The sequence below is a fragment of the Bos javanicus genome, chromosome 18 (genome assembly GCF_032452875.1).
Source record: "Bos javanicus breed banteng chromosome 18, ARS-OSU_banteng_1.0, whole genome shotgun sequence".
Classification (NCBI taxonomy): domain Eukaryota; kingdom Metazoa; phylum Chordata; class Mammalia; order Artiodactyla; family Bovidae; genus Bos; species Bos javanicus.
In genome coordinates this window covers 13790238-13810062 of record NC_083885.1, presented here as the reverse complement: position 1 = coordinate 13810062, position 19825 = coordinate 13790238, and the positions used below count along the sequence as shown (strand labels likewise).

Genomic DNA, 19825 nt, shown 5'->3' with positions numbered 1-19825 from the left:
CCGAGGTGGTGGCCACCAATTGCTGGGTGCGTGGCCATGGGCACCTCACTGTCCACAGTGGCCCCCCTTCACCTGTACCAGGGCACCCCAGGCACCTGACTTGCCCCCTGGGGCCTCCATTTTCTCTGCTGAGATGTGACAGCAGCACCCGCTCCACGAGGTTGTGAGAATTAAATGAGGGGTGTGTTTTGGGACGTGGAAAACTGATCTTTTAATTTGAACTCCTAATTGGAGAAAGGTTCTCTGGTCTCCCCCAACCCACTCAAAGAATCTTATGGTTTTAAAGGCCCTTTTCTGATTCAAGGTAATTCCTTTCACAATCCCAGCTGTCTTTTTTGCCAAAATTGCCAAGTTGATCCTAAAATTCACATGGAAATTCAAGGGACCCAGAACAGCCAAAAAAAAAAAAAAAAGATCTTGGAAAAGGAGAACACAGTCGGAAGACTGACACATCCCAGTTTCAAAACCAACTTCAAAGCGGCAGTAATCAAGACAGTGTGGTGCTGAGTAAGAACAAATACAGATTAATGGGATGGACTAGAACTGAGAGTCTAGAAATAAACCCTCACGTTCGCAGTCAACTGATCTTGGACAAGCTTGCCAAGACAACTCGATGGGGAATGGATAGACTTTACAACAAAAGGTGCTGGGATAACTAGACATCCCCATTCGAAAGAATGAAGATGGGTCCCTACCTCACACCAGACACAAAACTTAACTTGGAAATAGTTGACAACCTAAATATAAAAACTAAAACCACAAAACTCTTAGGACCAAACAGGAACAAACCCCTCTGATCTCGAGTTAGACAATGACTTCTTGCTATGACACCAAGGCACAAATGAAAAGAAAAAAAATTAGATAAACAAGAATTCATCAAATTTAAAACTTTTGTGCTGTGAACGACATCATCAAGAAAACGAGAAGGCACCTCCGAAAGTGGGAGGAAGTTTTTGCAAATCATACGTCTGATAAGAGAGTTGGATCTAGAATATGGAAAGAATGTTTGCAAACCAATAATAAAAAGGCAAAGAATACAATAGAGAAATGGGCAAAGGATCTGAATAGACCTTTTTCCAAAGAAGATAAACACATGGCCAGTGAGTCCAGGAAAAGATGCTCAACATCGTCAGCAGGGAAAAGCAAATCAAAACCACAGTGAGATCCCACCTCACATGCACCAGGATGGCTAGATTCACAATGCCAGAGGACAAGCACTGGGAGAATGCGGACCAGCTGGGGTGTGACGCGGTGCAGCCCCTTTGGAAAACAGTTGCACAGTTCCTCCGAGTGCTAAACATGCAGTTATAATATGGCCCAAGGTACCTGCCCAAGAGAAATGAAGACTTAGGTCCACACAAAAACTTGTATGTGAATTTTCACAGTGGTACTATTCACAACAGTAAAAAAAAAAAAAGTAAAGTGGAAAAAACCCAGACATCGCTCCGCAGATGGACGTTTATCCATCCACCTGTATACGGCTTCCCACCGGTGCAGCCGTGTGCTGACCAGTCACTCAGCCTAGATGCAGCGCTGACTCAGGCCACGGCTGGGGGACTTGAAAGCATGGTGCTGACTGAACGAAACTGCTCAAGGGGGCGTCTGTTTTACGTGAAATGTCGAAAGCCTTGGAAACAGGAAGTGAATTCGAGGGTGCTGGGATGGGGATGGGGTTGTGGGGTACAGGGGCTAAAAGGTCTGAGAGGTCTTTGGGGGTGAAGAAATGTCCTGGAATTTGATGGTGGTGCTGGTGGTGATGGTTGCACAACTCTTGAGTAGTGACTCCCGCTGAGCCGTATACTTGAATAGAGTGAGTTTCATGGTATGTGAGCTGTATCTAAATAAAGCTGTTTGGGAAAAACACTCACTGCCCCCTTCTCCCTGCACTGACAGAGACCAGGGGGACAAGGAAACTCGCTTTCTGGACCTTCAGGCCTGAGTACAAGCACAAGGACTTGAGGCCGGCCTTCCACACCGGCGCGGGACAGGAGCGCCCGACTCCACACTGTTTCTGCACCGCTTGTGTTTTCTGCAGCTCTAAGGCCACTGCTAAGCCTGCCCTTTGAGGCAGCCCGGTTGCAGCCGGGGGCATAGGGCCCTGTTGTGGAACCCTCCTCCCCGTCCCCCACCCCCGGGCCCTGCAGCGAGAGCCTGGCGGGAGGCAGCTGGGAGCTGGAGGAGCGGCAGGTACTAGTCTGAGTCAGGAAGAGAAGCCCTGCGCCCACCTCCTGGTGTCCTAACGCTGGTCACTCCCCCAGCGAGCATCTATGGGCCGCCGCCTATAAGCACAGTGCTGGCCAGGAGGACAGGTGGTGCGCCATCCACAGCCCCAGACCCGTGCGAGCAGACTTGGGGGTGGGAGGGCTGGGAACCGGGCGAGGTGGGCTGAAGGAAGCGACCACTGAGACAGGTTTTCAAGAAGCACCACACTTTAACATATTTGCTCTTAAAAGGAATGAACTTTATCCATCAGCCAGACTCAGAGATGAAATATTTTTACCATTAATACCATCTGGATTCCTCTGTAATTGTTTCATAAGAGCTTGGGGCCCCGCCAATGGCAAGGACAGAGGATCAGACCACAGGTGACCAGACCTTGTCCCCACGTTTTCTACCTCCTCCCCGTGTCCATACTTCCTGGAAACGATGACCACCCCCCAGGAAAGCTTGGCCCCTCTTGACCAGCGTCTGCTGAGGCACTGCTCTCAGTGGGTGCGGCCCTGCTTGACGTGGAGCTTGGGGCTTCTCTGAGCCTCAGTTTCCTTGTCTCTAAAGTGGGCACAATTATGCCCATGTCACAGGTGCTGTTGTTAAGATCGCTGGGAACGAGGAAGCAGCACAACTGTCGGACGTCACCCTGACGGTGACCCCGCCGCTCAGGACCTGACATCACCCTGATAGTGACCCCTGCCCCCGTGTCCCGGGATGCCCAGCCTTGCACAAGACCAGGTAGCCGGAGGAAGAGGGCAAGACTCGTTTACCTATAACCCGCCAAAACCACGTGCAGAGACACAGAGACAGATGAGAGGGTGGTTGGGCCCGCCTCACCCTGGGGACACCTGCAGGGTCCCCCACTGACAGCCCACACCCCAAAGGCTCCTTCTGGTGGCAGAACTCTCCACAGGCCCCAAGCAGGCCCCGTTTACAAACGATCACCCACCCGTGCCTGTGGACCATGTCTGTGTCCTTCCCCCCACACCACACCCAAAAGGTCCTGAGAGGAGCCACCCCAGGAGCACCCTCCTCTCCGCCGTAGCGTTCTGCGCACACTCGGGGAGGTTCCTGTCTAAAAGACGACCATCAGGGAAGCGAGGCCACCCCTCCCAGTGTCACCCAGTCTCAGACGCGCGAGGCAAGCGTCCAGCTTTGTTCTGAGTCAGTCACCTCAGGGGTCATCACGGAGGACCCCCAGGGGCTGCAACTGTCACCTGAAACTATCCCACGGGACTCAAGTCCTCCCTGCCAGTGTTTGAGCCGATGGTGGCCAAGCACCAGCGCTCCCGCTGTGCACGGATCTCAGCCCTGCAACAGTAACGCCACAGGGGTGGGAGACGCTGCAGCAGGGCCCGGGGCACCGCCAGTGCAGAGTCAAGTGCTGCCCAAGCTCACCTCTGCGCAGCGTGGCCTCCGGCTCAATGAAACGGACACAGGCATACTCTCCCCAAGGGCCAGGGCTGAAGAGGGCGAGGGGGAGCTGGCCAAGGTGGCTAGCCTGGCTCTGAACCTGGGTCTTCCAAGCTCTAAGCCCAGCATCCATCCACGGATACCTTTTTGCCCACCCTGAAGGCAGGACACGTCTGCCCAGCACAGGGAAGCGCTTCCAGTGGACCCATCAATCAGTTCACAAAGCAGAATCAGCCTTGTTGAAATGCAAGTGACCTCAGGCCACGGGGGAGTCAACCTGACCTCTGAGAGTGGAGAAGTTCAGATTTCTTTTCCCAGGTCAAACAACCAAGCTCAGACTGTGTAAGCAGACCTCCTGGAGCCGGGCCTCCCAGCGGGGCTCCGGAGCAACCAGGACCCACGCTGCTCTTTCACATCAGCTCCAGCTTCAGGCGCACGAGAGAAATCTGGCAGCAGGGTGATGTGAACAGCTCCACGTAAACACCCCACCCTGGGCAGTGCCGCCGTACAAACCAGGAGAGGGAAGCTCCAGGCAGGGCACCCAGGCCCTGGCGGACAAGCCTGCATAGCACACAGCCACATACCTTGTTGACACGAGTCCCTGGCTGAGGGGAAAATGCAGAGAACGCAGGCCCCCAGCCTCCAGCCTGTCTCTCCATCTGATCAAGTGGAAGCAGAACACGAGCTGGTGGGACCCCAAGGGGGGCTTGGGCACAACCCACCCAGAGCCCCAGAGACCAACCCAGCACATCCAGAGAGAAGGGCGCCCGCTGGCACGCTCTTGCCTCAAGGACCCTCTGCTCGGTGGGCTTGCCCACTGTCTCAGCCACTCGGGAGATTCCCGCTGGGTCTGGCCTATGGCCCCAGGAGGTGGCAGCCTCAAGACCAGCCTCCCTCAGCTCATCGCAGACATGACACGTGTCTCTCACAGTGTCCAGAGCTCCAGGGTTGGGCCCCGTGGTCCTTGCCCCTTCTCCAGAGAAATGCTTGCTAGACGTGCTGGTCGAGCACATCACCTGGTGTTCTGTGCGCCTCTGATCCAACTGGAGCCACGGCCCCTGGAGGCAGCCGCATCGACCGGCCCCACCAGCACTGTCCTGCCCGTGGGCCTCCCACATGTGCCCCATCCCACCCAGGCGTCTCCAGCTCGCCCACAGCTCCCTGGGCCCTCTAATGGAGGACATCTGCTCAACTCCATGTCCTCGGGGATCCTGCCCCACATCGGGGGCCACGAGGGCGGCTCTCAGTGGGTGGAAGAAATTGCTGCTGGAGGAAGAGCCTGCACCGGGGTGTGGTGGCTCACTCCCCTCCCTTCAATATCCTCTGCGGAGTGCAAGGTGAGGCTTAGCAAACCCCTCCCTGAGCAGAGAGGGGCTGGGGCTGCCGGCACTGCCGCCTCCTTGTTTCTGGGACTGACTGGGCGGTGGTCACAGGGCGATGTGATCTGTGCACCACAGATCAGTGCTGTGAGACGGCAGCTCTGATCAAAGCCCAGAGGCGACTGAGCCATCACCACACAACTCGCGAGCAGCGGGGACAGCAAAACCCACCAGCATCCTCCTCGGACCCTCACCCTGCCCATCCCGGGGTCGGGCAGCTGTCACTGGTCATGGTGATGACCCCATGAGCACAGGCCGTACTTGATGGAAAATCACTCTTCAGTTTTTACAAAGACTTAGTGCTTATCCTTCAGAAATAATCCCGTCTTCTCTGTATGCTCCCAGTGTTGAGACCTGCACAAACAACCGTCTTTGGTGTAAATTTACTCCTTTATCCAAATCCCCTTGCTTGTCCGTTGAACAAACAGATATTTACTCACACTGATCTACAGTACTTTGGCCACCTCATGTGAAGAGTTGACTCATTGGAAAAGACTCTGATGCTGGGAGAGATTGGGGGCAGGAGGAGAAGGGGACGACAGAGGATGAGATGGCTGGATGGCATCACTGACTCGATGGATGTGAGTCTCAGTGAACTCCGGGAGTTGGTGATGGACAGGGAGGCCTGGCGTGCTGCGAATCATGGGGTCGCAAAGAGTCGGACATGACTGAGCGACTGATCTGATCTGATCTGATCTGATCTACAAAGACGGGAAACCCTAGGCTTAGGTATTACAGTCCATTGAGGAACTGGGCATGTTGGTAAAAGTGTCTGGGAAAGGGGTCAGTTTTAGTGGGAAAGGCTTTGTGAAAGGGTGGCCTCGTCCTTCACAGAGCATGACACCCAGAGATTCAGGCAAAGGCATCCGATGGGCGTTGAATGGGAGGGTTTGCAACACGACACGGAAGACATCGCTTACGCACTTAAATCACAGGGGGAGCATGGAGACAGCACGAGGCAAATATTTGACGAAGGAAAGAGGGCAGGAAGGGAGGAAGGGAAGAAGGAAGTAAGGAACAAAAGGAGGGAGGGCGGGGAAGAGCACTCAGATCCTTGTTTCTTGGTTCACATTAAGGCCTCCTGGTTGCCCTGCATGCGGCCCCCTCCACCTGCATCCCCTGCCCTTCGCTTAGCATGAATCCAGCTTTAGGGCCCAGAGGAGGCTCCCGACCACCCTGATCACTGGCTCGTGGCAGCCTTCATCTTGTCCTTCAGGGCCGCATCTTGACCCACACGGTCATTTGTTTAATGCTGGTCTCCCTGAGGGACTGGGGAAGAACCCAGAAGAGGTGACCATTTAGGATGAGAGGAAAACAGCACGCCCTTACGAAGATCTGGGGAAAGAAGTGGCCAGTGCAGACCTCCTCAGGTGAGAGAGACGCCTGAAGAGAGGCCAGAAGCTTGGTGGGGGTGAATAATAATTTCCTTGTCTGTTTTCAGTGAATAAGTCCATCCATCACATCCATGTACCCACAAACCCATTTATCCACCCGTCTAGCCATTCATGCACCCATTGGTTCACCATCAATCCATCAGTGAATTTACCAGTCAACTGATCAATCCTTCAGTCCATCTGTCCGTCCAGCCACAGGCCTCAGTCAGTGCATGAGTTGAAAGGGACTTGGGTTTGTGTCTCTGGATGCTGGCCGGCCCTGTTGTTGACCTCCATCATTCTGTGTGAAGGTGAGGAAGACTCCAGGACGTTTGGGCTGGAGCTGCCATGACGCCTTTCAGAAAGACTGTGTCCAGGGCCAGTTTCAAATAGAGGACCCAGGACCAGGGAACTGAAGTTCAGAGGGGGTTGGATCAAATTCAGCTAAAAAGAAATTTATTTCATAACACAAGCTGGAAGCAGCCAATCCACGGACACAGTGGCTGAGGTGGTGACTGGACACACTGGGCGTTCCTCAAGCAGCAGACACGCTCGCCGGTACACAGTGGGAGGGAGTGCGGCAGGGTCTCGCCTCCCTGTCCCCCTATACTCAGCCCGATTTGGTGCCTGCTCGGTCTTCTTCTAAGCCTTCCTGTGATGGCTCCCGGCTGTGGCCTTCACCACGCCTCACCCCACCCAGGGCTCTCCAGCCAAGCACATCACACACAGAGTCCGCTGGTCTCTCGCCACAGCCTGGGGCTGGGGGAGGGGCGGGGACAGCCCTTTCATGGACAGGTGAGCCGAGGCCGGGGGAGCCTCGGTTGCCGGTTCCAGGGTCACACTTGAGCCCCAGGGCTCCTCCACCTCCTGTGCCCTGGACCACCCGGCCCTGGTTGGAAATGAGCAATGGTGCCATGTCCTGAAACCTCGCCAGGGGCCTGTTAGCAGCTGCCCCCTTCTCTGGCCCCCCTCTGCCTCTGGGATGTCTGCCAGCTCATTCCCTAGCCCCAGCCCCACACCCAACTCTGCTCGCTCACACTCACTGCATCTCCCCACCCTTGCCTGTGACCCCGCACCCAGACCCTGTTCATGGTCTCCAAACTCCTTCCAGAACCTGAGGGCAGAGCCTTGGCTCCTCGACCTCACTGACCTGGGATGTGGGCCTCATGCCCCCAACACCCATGATGGGGGGATGGATGATGGGGGTCTGGGGATGAGGGGGATAGATGACGGGGGAAGGATGATGGGGGGGGATGGATGATGGGGGGCCGGATGATGAGGAGCCGGATGATGGGGGGGGTCGGATAATGGGGCCAGGGGGGATGGAGGATGGGGCGGATGATTATGGGGATGGATGATTGGGGGGGATAGATGAATTGGGGTATGGATGATAGTGGTGGGGGGAGACAGAGGATGGCCGGGATGGATGATGGGGGGACAGATGATGGGGGGCACGGATGATGAGGGGGTCAGATAATGGGACCAAGGGGAACAGAGGATGGGGCGGATGATTATGGGGATGGATGATGGGGGGGGATGGATGATGGGGGGGACAGATGAAGCGGGGTATGGATGATAGGGGTGGGGGGAGACAGGATGGCCGGGACAGATGATGGTGGGGACAGATGATGGGGGGCATGGATGATGGGGTGACGGATGATGGGGATGGCCAGGTGGCCAGAGGGGCTGCTAAGTGAGGGGTGGCCCACCATGCATCCACATCTGCAGCAGGAACGGCAGCACGGACAGGCCAGGAAAACAGGGCTGACCCAGCATCCACTAGGTCACGTCTGGTCAGGGTCACGAGCAGCCGGGTGCCCGGCAGACGTGACTTGGCTCGCTCATTCACTCATCCATCTGTCCAGCAGACATGTGCCGGGAAACCCCGGGTGCGGAGCCCCGAGACGGTGCCAAGTTGGGGCGCTTCCGTGACTCCAGAGTCGGGTGGGGCTGGGGGTGCTGCGGGGCCCCATGTCAGCAGTCCCGCTCTGGGGCAGGACCTCAGGGCCAGGCTGTTTACATTCCCACAGTTATTTATGGGCGTGTGTATGAGAGAACAGAGCCTGGAGCTCCTGGGAGCCTCCCAGGAAGGAGGAGACGCACAGGCCCAGGTGACGCTGGCCTTCACGGGGACCGCACCCGTGCACGCTGCCCCCCAAGCCGGGTCTGTGACAGAGGCTCTTCCCCACCCACCGAGGCAGGCACCTGCCCACACTGTCCTCCAAAACTGCTCCTCTGTCCCCTCCACGGCCCAGCTGAAGAGGAAGAGGGATGCGTCCAGGAGACAACCTCGAGATCAAGGGCACAGGAAATTTCTGCTTTCATCTGAAAATCTGTCAGCTGCAGAGGAAGTCCAGAGCCAGGCGGATGCCTGGGCTGTGGCTCATGCACACATGGGCTCCCGCTGGTGTGAATGAGCCCAAGGCGAGGCTCCCGTCTGCGGTCTCGCCTCGTCCTCTGTGAGGAGCCGCCTCTCACAGCCCGGCCCCTGCGTCCACTGCTGAGCCCCAGCTCTGCAGGGGGCGGCGGGGGGAGAGGCTGGGACTGGGAACCAGTTGGTTTCCCAAGCGGTTCCCCAAGCTGACGCAGCCCTAGGCTCTGGACAGGCGGACGGTCCCACGCTCAGATGACAGAGGGGGTTTCCTCGTCCTGGGGGAGATGTTCCTGCTGAGGCAGAGCTGCACGAAGCCCCCGCCACACGAAACCCACAGCACGCACGTGCCTTGGAAGGCCCCACGTTCGGTCCATGTGTCCAAAGGGAACGTCGGCTGGTGGTGCATGTCTGGAATCTGCTGGCAGGACTGAGGGCCAGCACACGCTCGCCTGCAGGTGCCTGCATTTGGGGTCAAACTACCGGAGCAAGACACAGTTCCACTGGTCACAAGATGCTCATATCTGCCGCAGGTTCCTCATTTGTAAAACAAGTGAGGTAACACTTGCCCCCAGGGCACAGGGGTGGGGTGTTTACACGTATCTGCCCTCTCTGTAGACAGCTGTCATCACAGAAGAATAGGGGCCTAGAGGTCAGGGGACCAGGCTGGGTCCTTGCAGGACGAGAAGTCCTGTAACCCTGGGGTCTCAGGCTCCTGGCTCCCGACTGGGGGTTTCATGGGTGGTCCCAGGGGTCCCTTCTTGCTTGGATATTCCAGGACTGTTGCCAATGGAGCCCTTGTTTTAGATTCATCGTGATGTCCTCCAACACCTGTTGTAGTGCTCAAGGAACAGGTGCTCAATTAATGAGCGGACATGAGTACAAATGCTGATGGTGTGATGCAGAGAATAAGTATCACAGAGTTACAGGAAAGGACTGAGAAGTGCGGAAGGCTCCCTGGAGGAGGTGGCTGTTGAGTCCAGCCATAAAGAGCGAATTTTTTTTTTTTTGTGGGGGGAGTATAATTGCTTCACAAAGTTGTGTTAGTTTCTGCTATACAACCATGTGAATCAGCTGTATGCATACATATATCTCCTCCCTCCCACCCCAGCCCTCTAGGTCACCTCAGAGCACCGGGCCGGGCTCCCTGGGCTACACAGCAGCTTCCCACCAGCAGCCTGTGTCACACACGGCTGTGTGTATGTCATCGCCACTCTCCCAGTCCTTCCCACCTGCCCCTTCCCCGCTATGTCCACACGTGCATTTTCTACGTCTGTGTCTCTATTCATCCCTGGAACTAGGTTCACCTGTACCATTTTTCTAGGCTTCACATACATGTGTCAACATGTATAAAACATATATAAAACATAAAACCATGTTTATGTAAAAAACATGAACACATACGTGTTTTTTCCTTTCTGACTTATTTCACTCTGTTTGACAGATTTCGTCCATCTGTATCTTTACCTATGACCCAATTTAGTTCCTTTTTATGGCTGAGTAATATTGCTGTTTGAATGGGTGGAAGGAAGGAGTTGATGTTCCAGGCAAGAGAAATGCAGTGAACAAAGGTGCTCACGATGAATCAACAGCAAGTCCTGCCGCCAAGGAGCCTGAGCGACAGAGCAAAATGGACACGTACCTCCCCGGCACCTTCTCTCAGGAAGCTGCTGGAGGGTGAACTCCAGGAAGACAAGGAGTAAACTTTACTTTACTCCCAGGAACACAAGGGAGTAAACCAAGAAAGTGAAAGTAAACCAAGAAAGGATCTCGGAAGAAAGGGATCCAACGCTGGAGGAGGGTGGAGACACCTGCAGGAGGAAGGGGATTCCCGGAACCTCCCTCAGGCCCCTGGCACGGAGAACATGCGTCCCCAACGGCAGCAGCAGAGGGCTCAGATGAGAGACGATGGGCAGATGACCGTGTGTGTGCGTGCGCGTGCAGTTCTGTTAGGAGACTCACACGCTGGGGAGAGAGTGTGGGGTTACACTGGGGGTCGGTCTGTAGAACAGCAAGCCAGCCAAAAAACCCCCAAGACACTTGCAACAAAACTGTGCAATAAGGAAGGCTATCATGACATACAACAAACTCAATTGGGAACCGTGGCCCGGGACCCCTGTGAGGTCAGTGCTGACTCTGGCAGGGTTCGCCGTGGGCCAGGAGGCCTAGCGTGGACAGGGCACCACTGTGCCTGAAACGGGCCATCCAGAGCAGCAGCGCCCGAGTGTCCTGGGAGACAGGGGGCCCGAGTCAGCTCCACGAACGGAACCTGATCACACAGGACAGTGGGGCCGCGGGGAGGCGCCCTGGGAGGGACGTGGTTTTCCTGCACAAGACTCAGGCCTGTTTCATGGTCTAGGTATGTGCATTATAATAGTGATAACAGGATGAACTGAAGGAAAAGTGAGAGACGGTCCTGCCACCACTTGGTTGACAAGAGCCAGCCAGCGCGGGGGCTGTGGGTACTTCTACACGTCGCTGCCCAGCGTTTGCACGTGTCCACTCTACGGCATCAGATACACCCTCACAGGAAACGGGGGGGCAGGGGCCCAGTCCACACGGCCTTATGAGGCCTGGGCTGCGGCCTGTGAGCCATGGTCGGTATGAAGGCATGCTTCGTTCCCTCCCAGCTCAGCAGCTCACCCATGTCCTGGGTGCCTTCGTCCCAGCCCAGCTGAGCAACGGCCTCTCACTGGCACTAAGTCCACCCCCCGACACCCCACAGCTTCTGAAGACACAGCCCTGGCAGGGGCCCAGGCCAGGTGAGTGTGGGAGGGGCAGCTGTCATCCACAGCCCAGATCAGCCCCTGCGTGCCCAGCATCCAGAGGATGGCATGTGGGCACCTGCTCTGTGGACAGACAGGTGTGATGGGTAGGAGATGGGGAAGCGGGACGTGCCGAGTGAGCTCATGGCAAGCAGGCAGGTGTGGAAAGCCCCGACCGCCACCTGCGGACCGAGTTCTTCACAATGCACCAGCCGGGACCCTGAGGAGCAGGTTGGTTCTGTCAGGTATGTGTGTGGGGGGCGCTGAATCCTGAGTCCACCTGTAAAGGGCTCTATGGGGAAGGATGGGTGCTTAGGGAGTAGCTGGAGGGGCCTGTGATGTGGACAAGTCCCCACTCCCCAGGATCCTGGCCTCCCAGGAAAAGAATTCCATCCGGCTGACTGACCCGGACCACCAGGCATTAGATGTAGACGGTCGGAAATAAGACAAAATTAGACGATGAAATGCTGGCGTTCCACATCACAGGTTCCCCGAGGGTGATGCTGGGACACAGGGCCTTCCTGCGAGGCAGCAGGAAGCTCTGTGTCTGCCAGATTAGGAGTCTGGGCTGTGGATACCTGCAGCTATGGCCCTTTCTGTGGCTGCAGCCCCGCCACTCAGAACCTCTGGTGGGTAAAGCAGACCCTGCCCAGATGCAGGAGTGGGCACTTGGCCTGAACTCAGCCAGGTAGCCCTTCCACCCTGACCACCGGGTTGGTGCAACCAGGTGCCTGGCCCTCCCCTGGCCCTCGTGATGTGTGGCCCAAGCACAGTGCCGTGGCAGGCGAAGAAGAGCCAGAGCCCAAAGGTGTTACTTGGCCTCAGAGTCCAGCAGTACCTGCACCTGGGTGGGTCCGTCATCTGGGTCAACAAGCTCCCTTACTGCCCAAGCTGCCTCAGGTGGGCTGTCACCTGTCACCAAAGTTGACCCGGCTGAGCTCCTTGGCCTTGATGCCAGGAGGTCGGGATCTGGCCCAGTTCTGCCTCACACGGCCTCTGGACTGTCCCGTGGGTGTAACCAGCGGCCCTCCTAATGCTTAGAGTCTGTGGATGCGATTGTTCTCTGGGTTTGCTCAAAACAACCTCTTCGAATGTGGAAAAGGACAACAAAATAAAATTTAAAAGTTCAGGAAAAGAACCATTTCTACAAGTATGGTCTCTGGCCGCCGGTGGCAGCCACAGTGACTCCAGGGTCACAGAATTCAGCTCCCTGGGCCCCAGGGCCAGGAGAGGGTGACTTCTCCAGCCAGAGGTGGCTGTAACGCTGCCCATTAGACTGGGCCCCCACAACAAGCCCAGTCTTGCTGTGGGATCTTAGTCAGCACAGGTAACCCTCGACCTTCCCTTGGCGCTGCCAGGGCTGCTGACAGCCCTGTGGTTGCAGACGGTCCTTAGAGGGATGATGAGGACCCCGTCAGTCATCAAGAAACGCAAACTCCTCCACGAGGGGATGGGGTTGGGGGGGCGGGCCTGCCCGGAGCACCATCCGAGGTGAAAGGACGGTGCCTCTCGGGGCTGTGAGTCCACATGCCTGGACCACAGGCTGGAGTCAGCGCCCCCACCCAAGGCCCCAGGAGCCCCCGCCCATCAGCGCACCTGAGACTGTGGCTCTGGACAGGTGGCAGAAAAGGCACCTGGGGAAGCCACAGAGACCCCACATACTCCAGCGGGCCACACAATGGCCCACACACCAGGCCCCACGGCCCCGCCCAGAGTCTTTCTCCTGCTTCCCCAGCCTCGGGCAAGCTGAAAGCGTGGCAGGGAGTGCCCACGGACTTGCCAGCTGAGGTCGCAGCCTGTGCCGTCTGTGTCCTTGCTGATGTGTCACGTCCCACCCCTCCAGCGGCCCGCGGATCCGTCTTACTTCTTGATGCACTTCAGAGGAAAATGGCAGACATCCTGATGTACCATCCCTGAACACTTCAGCCGGCACTGCCCTAACTAGACTTCAGCGTTAGCTTGTGTTTTTCTAGGGAAAATTTTCTGTGCAAAACACACACTGTAAGGGTACCTGTCGAGGAGCTTGACGAAGGCAACCCCCCGAGTGACCGCACCCTGTCAAGACAGAGGCTGTGTCCCTCACCCAAGGGTCCCTCGTGCCCCTCCCCCTCCCCCCGGCTGCTCACCCAGAGTGTGCCTTGGTGAACATCAGAGCTGAAATGACCCGTGCGTGCTGCCGAGCCCTGAATCACCAGGAACGGGAAAGCAGGCTGGCAGATTTCGTGACATAACCAGTTGGCCGCATTCCTGAAAGAGTTGCACAGGCCCTCCCCTTCCCTCTGAGTTATGAGCCATGATGCTGCGGTCCTGGCAGTTCAGGGAGCAGCTCTGTTTGAGGCTTGCAGGGAGGACCCCCCAACCCCACAGATCTGATCAGAAACAAGCCAGGAAGCCACTTTCCAAGGGCAGGTGTATAGACAGTGAGCAGCGGCATCCATCCCCCCGGGAGTGCAAGGCGGGCTCGCCCGGCACAGGGATGACCGCCGTGGGCAGGGCCACCTCAGACACCTAGCGTTAGGCCCTTGCTCACTGTCTGCACGGCCCGCGGGTGGTCATGGAGGCTCCCCCGCCAGGCCCAGGGATGGCCCTGGGGCTTCTCAGCACAGCCCCTGGTGAGCACCAATGCCCAGCCTGGCTCCGGGCATCACCACGGCTTTTCCTTCTGGGGCTTGGGGTGAAGGGCAGAGTGCTCACCCAGGGCTCACCAGCGCTGCCACCCCTCCCTCTCCGTGGACAGAGCCAGCACTGCCCTCTGAGCCCCTCCCAGCAAACACCTCAGATGAGACAAGCGTCCTGTCCCCAGTCCACTGTGAGAGCCACCAAAACGCGTGGATCACGTCTCTTCATCCACAACCATCCCAAACCGAGCGCCGACATCAGCTCAGCACTAACCTGGAACCACGATCTGTGCCACACTGACTGGAGCTCAGACACTGGCTCAGCTCTAACCACCTGCTGATGAGGACGCACACCTGACCCAAGTACGGACACCGACTCAACACTAAGTGCCTGCGTGTGGACACAGACAATCACCTGCTGACGCACACACAGACCTGACCTGAGTACAGACACTGGCTCAACCCAAGCACCTGCCACGTGGACACAGAACTGACTTACCTATGGACACCAGCTCAGCGTTAACCACGCACAACATAACCAGCAACGATAAAGAACAAGTGAAACAAGACAGGAAGTGGCGGCAAATCAAACTCCAGACAGAAAAGGAAGCCGTCCCCTACCTTGTGATCCCTGGACACAGGCCGGTATCTCCGCTCGAGGGCTGTGCGGTCCACCCGCCTCTCCGGCTCCACACGGCTCTTCTCTCTGGGCCGCCAGCCGACCCTGTGAATAACACACGAGGGTTTAGACGGGACACTCAGGAAGCGGCCCCAGGACTTCCTGGTGGCTCAGTGGTAAAGAATCTACCTGCCAACGCAGGAGACACGGGTTCGATTCCTGGTCCAGGAAGATGCCACATGCCTCGAGGCAACGAAGTCTGTGTGCCACAACCACTGGGCCTGTGCTCTGGAGCCCGTTGCAACTGGAGAGTGGCTCCCCTGACTGCAACTGGAGAAAAAGCCTGCTTCCCGCAACAAAGACTGAGCACGACCGAAAAAAAAAAAAGCAGCAGCAGCCCTGGGACAGTGCGGGCCTCAGGAACCTCCACACCCAGACCCCTGGGCATGGGGGTGGGGTGGGTGAGGGGCCCCACCGGACGGCCCTCCCACGCCATCCTCAGGGGTCTCCCTCAGGTGCCTGTCCCGGGACCCACCAACCCCCTCTCCCCCACCTACGTTTGTTGTGCACACTTCCCCATAGTCACACCCCAACGGGCGTGGGCATAGACGGTCATCGGCAGGCTCGAGGTTTCTACGGCAAGGTTTCCATCACACCATCCTTATTTCTCTACCCTGTACCCCCTGGAGATGGCTAAGTCAGCAGCAGATTCTAGCATGTTCTTGTGGGTCACTGCAGTGTCCCTGGGAAGGGGTGTCACTCGGGGGACAGTGACATCACTGCCCCTCCCCCACGGGCGCCCCCTCACTACTTTGTGTGGGGCCAGCTGAGGCCCCACGATGCTCTGTGACGGCGGTGGGGAGGGCTCCCGGGACTGGACCCTCCTCTGTGGCCTCTGCTGCCGCTTCCTCCAGCCCCTCTGGCCCTGTGTCTTCCTGTGACCTTCCAGCCAGCAGCTCATGGTCTGGGCCCCTCTGCCTCATTGTCTCCCCCCACCTGGCCTCTCGATTACTCCTCTGACTCATCTAACGCACTAGTTCTTGGTTCCCATCCACAGTCCCTGCAGGTTAGGAGGAAGGAAGGAATCATGGCCTGTAACAAACGCCTCTTAAAAACTGCACTGGATTCACAGGCAAGAGACGGGTTCCATCCCAGCCCCTGCACTGGCTTCCGAAGACGCCCGGTCCTGCGCCCTGCCTTTCACTGCCTCTTTTAGGACATGAAGGTAAAGACTCGTGCCTCCCTCAGGACTGTCGTGGAGACGGAGACAAGTCGTGAGGATTTGAGAGGTTCCAGGCCTGAGAGGCTCTGGAGGTGACAGCCACCTGCCCAGCAGCTGCCAGCCTCACCGGGAGCCCATGCAGGACTCACATGCCCGTGGGTGTCCGGGGCCCAATCTGATTCTCCACGCTTCACCTGCAGCCAGTGTCCAAACGAGCGCTCATGAATCTGGAGCGCCCCGAAAACCTGCCTTCCTGCGCTCCGGTGAGGTTTCACATTTGAGAAGCAGACGGGGGCCTCCTAGCACAGCCATGCTCGCGGAGCCACGGGTTCATCCTTTCCAGGTGTGTGCCGGCTCCCACCACTCTCCTCTGATTTATCTAGGATCGTTTGGACTGTCAGCGAAACATAAAAAATAACTGCCTGCGGAGGCCAAATACACTGCAGGCTCCTATCTCACTTGTGGTCTAATTAATAGTTTCCAGGTTGCCATGGCCCGTGGGAACATCTGGGCCTCGTCTCTCCAGTCCACAGATGTAGAGGCCGGGCAGAGGCTGGGCTTCAGGGACCCCTTCTCACGCTCATTCTTCAAGGCTGTTTGTTCCTTTTTAATCTTTAAACTGGAGAACAGTGGTGTGCATGTGCATGGACATGTTTGTAAAATAGCCCGGCTCTTTGCTGGAGGGCTGGTGGCACCCCTTAAAATCTGTGGACCATGTGGGACCACGAGGGCCTTCTCGAGACCCTTGGAGACAATGGACGACTAAAGACAGTATTCTGAGGCTTCCAGGAACCGCAGTCCTTTATTCTAAGGCAGCCCTTCTTTCGATTAAATCTTTCCCAAGTATGGCAGACACACAGAGGCATCCAGCTCCCCACACTGCCACACCCTGGACACGCCTGTGGACCAGAACCCTGACAGGAAGCACAGCGTGGCCCCGCTGCCCTGGGGACCAGTCCAGCCATGGGCACGGCAGGTTGTCAGTAGGGTCGCTGTGCTGGTGGAGTCAGTGTGTAGCTCCACTCATTCTGCACTGTGAGATGCATCAACCTTTCATTTATAATTGTGGTGAAATACACATGGGGTAAGACTGACCGTCCTGGTCACCGGTCAGTGGCACCAAGTACATGCACAGTGCTGTGCCTCCATCACCCTCATCTGTCCCCAGAGCCCCTTTCATCTTGAAAACCCCAAACTGTCCCCACTAGGTATACCCCCATCTCCCCACCTCGGCTTTCTGTCTCCATGGATCTGACTGCTCCAGGGATCTCATATCAGTGGAACCATACAGAATTTATCCTTTGGTGTCTGCTTTATTTCACTTAGCACAGTATCCTCAAGGCTCATCCATGTGGAAGCATGCGTTAGAATTTCCTTCTTTCTGGGGGCGGACGCTCCACTGCACAGATGGACCACATTTCGTTTATCCATCATCTGTCAGTGGGTATTTGTGTTGCTATGCCTCTTGGCTGTTGTGGACAGTGCTGTTGTGAACACAGGTGTACAAATATCTCTGAGACCCTGCTTTCAATTCTTTTGGGGTATCAGTTCAGTTCAGTTCAGTCGCTCAGTCGTGTTCAACTCTTTTGCACCCCATGAATCGCAGCACGCCAGGCTTCGCTGTCCATCACCAACTCCTGGAGCCCACCTAAACCCATGTCCATCGAGTCGGTGATGCCATCCAGCCATCTCATCTGTCGTACGCATGCAGTAAATAGAACTGCTAGATCATATGGTATTTAATTATGCTTTTAATTTTTTGAGGAACTGCCATGCTGTTTTCCACAGTGGCTGCACCACTTTGCATTCCCACCAGCAGAGCACCAGGCTTCCAGTTTCTCCACATCCTCACCAACACTATTTTCTGTTTGTTTGTTTGTTTGTTTTTTAATAGGACCCCCTGGTAGCTCAGCTGGTAAAGAATTTGCCTTCAATGTAGGAGAACCCCCTGGTCCCATTCCTGGGCTGGGAAGACCTGCTGGAGAAGGGATGGGTTACCCACTTCAGTATTCTGGCCTGGAGAATTCCATGGACTGTATAGTGTATGGGGTCGCAAACAGTTGGACATGACTGAGCAACTTTCACTTTCATCCTGATGGGTATGAAGTGGTATCTTGTGATTCTGATTTGCATTTTCCTAATGATTAGTGATGCAAACAGTTGACTCACTGGAAAACCCCTGATGCTGGGGAAGATTGAAGGCAGGAGGAGAAGGGGGTGACAGAAGATGAGATGGTTGGATGGCATCACCGACTCAATGGACATGAGTTTGAGCAAATTCTGGAAGATGGGGAAGACAGGGAAGCCTGGCATGCTGCAGTCCATGAGATTGCAAAGAATCGGACACAACTGAACAGCAACAATGATCAGTGACGTTGAGCATCTTTTCACGTGAAAGATCTTTCCACATTTTTGGTGTAAATTCTGTCTGCATAGATGTGGCTTCCAGCACAGGTTACAATCAACAGGGCTCTGAGAATGTAACTGGGGAACAGTCTTTGTGAGCACATGTAAGCATCATCCACCTTCAACTCCCAGGAGAGGAGTGGGTGGAGAGAGAGGGACTTTTCAAAACTCTTGCCCCTTTTTCTGTTGGGTTCTCTTTTCCTTGTTGGTTGGTAGGAGTTTTGTGGAAATACATTCTGCATAAAAGTCCTTTATTGACTGTGTCCTAACAAATGCTGTAAAAAAAAAACTGTGACTCTTCCTCCAAAGGTCGTTCCTTCCGTTGCATGCATCATGCCGACCTATCCATCCCTCTGTCTGTCCATTCATCCCTCCATCCACGATCAAGATCCCTGCTTTGTTTAGATCCTGACACCACCCCCCTCACTCCTCCTGAGACCCAGCAGACTGCTGCCCCAGGGGCCCTCCTTCCACGGGCTGCATAAGCCCCCCTCCCAGGGCACCGAGGCATCTGCGGGCTGGTCCAGGTGGCCGTCCACCCCTGCTGTGACTGCGTCCCTTCCCGGGTGCTGGGAGCGCCCAGGCCCTGCACCTCTGGCTGTGCCGGTCCTGCTGGATCTGCTTCCCTGTGAACTCACCGTCCACAACCTGTGTAGCCATCAGAGCCCCTTGCCCATCCCACCCTGGTGACGAGGAGCCAGGCCCGTCCCAAGGTTCTCATATGCACTATTTGTTGCAGAGTCTGTTATTAATGAAGACAGATGACAGTGGCCGAGCTTGGCTGGAAGCCAGCCCTGGACTAGAGCCGTCCACGACTCCTCCCAGCAACCCTGTGAAACAGGTTCCCGTGTCACCCCACCCTACAGGTGAGGACCCTGAGGCCCAGATGGGTAGAGCAGCTCTCCCCAAACAACACACTGAGCAGACTCCACTATTCCAGAGCAGCTGGCGGCCCGGCACGGGGAGCGGGGGCACACCTGAATGGTCTCCACATTACTGAGCTGAAAACCAGGATAAATGAATGAACTAAGTGATGAAGCCTGCAGCAAACAGCACAACCTCAGAGCCAGAGGACAAAGTGTTAGCACTAAACGGGGGCCTTCCCATCAGCAGGGCCACCGGGGACCAGACTGTTCTTCCTGTAAATGAACAAGAAGAAGGTAAAAGCCAAGAGGAAGATAATGAGCAGAGAAAAAGAGCCTGGGAATTTTCCCCTAAAGCAAGCATGATTGCTTTGGACACTGGGATCTGGGCGCAGTTGGAAAGACATTGGGTTGTGATAAGTGTTTTATTTTGCTTGCTGCCGGCACAGGGGATAAAGGCTGTCTGGAGCCTGGAGCGTGAGGCCGTGGAGAAGCTGAGGTGATAAACAGGCCGGGTGAAAGCTGCCGCACGCCCGGCCCGTGCCCCAGGCTGTTCCCACTTCTGCTGACGTTCACAGTCGGGCT

The 19825-nt window shown here is 56.2% G+C and overlaps 1 protein-coding gene across 1 annotated transcript in view; it reads right to left on the bottom strand.

The window, feature by feature from the left end:
• The window catches only part of ZNF469 (zinc finger protein 469), a 251781-nt gene that overhangs the window by 110153 nt on the left and 121803 nt on the right, over positions 1–19825 (bottom strand). The window contains exon 3 of the mRNA XM_061386968.1: positions 14752–14854. The gene's annotated coding sequence lies outside the window, so the exon portion shown is untranslated. The remainder of the gene's footprint in view (positions 1–14751; positions 14855–19825) is intronic.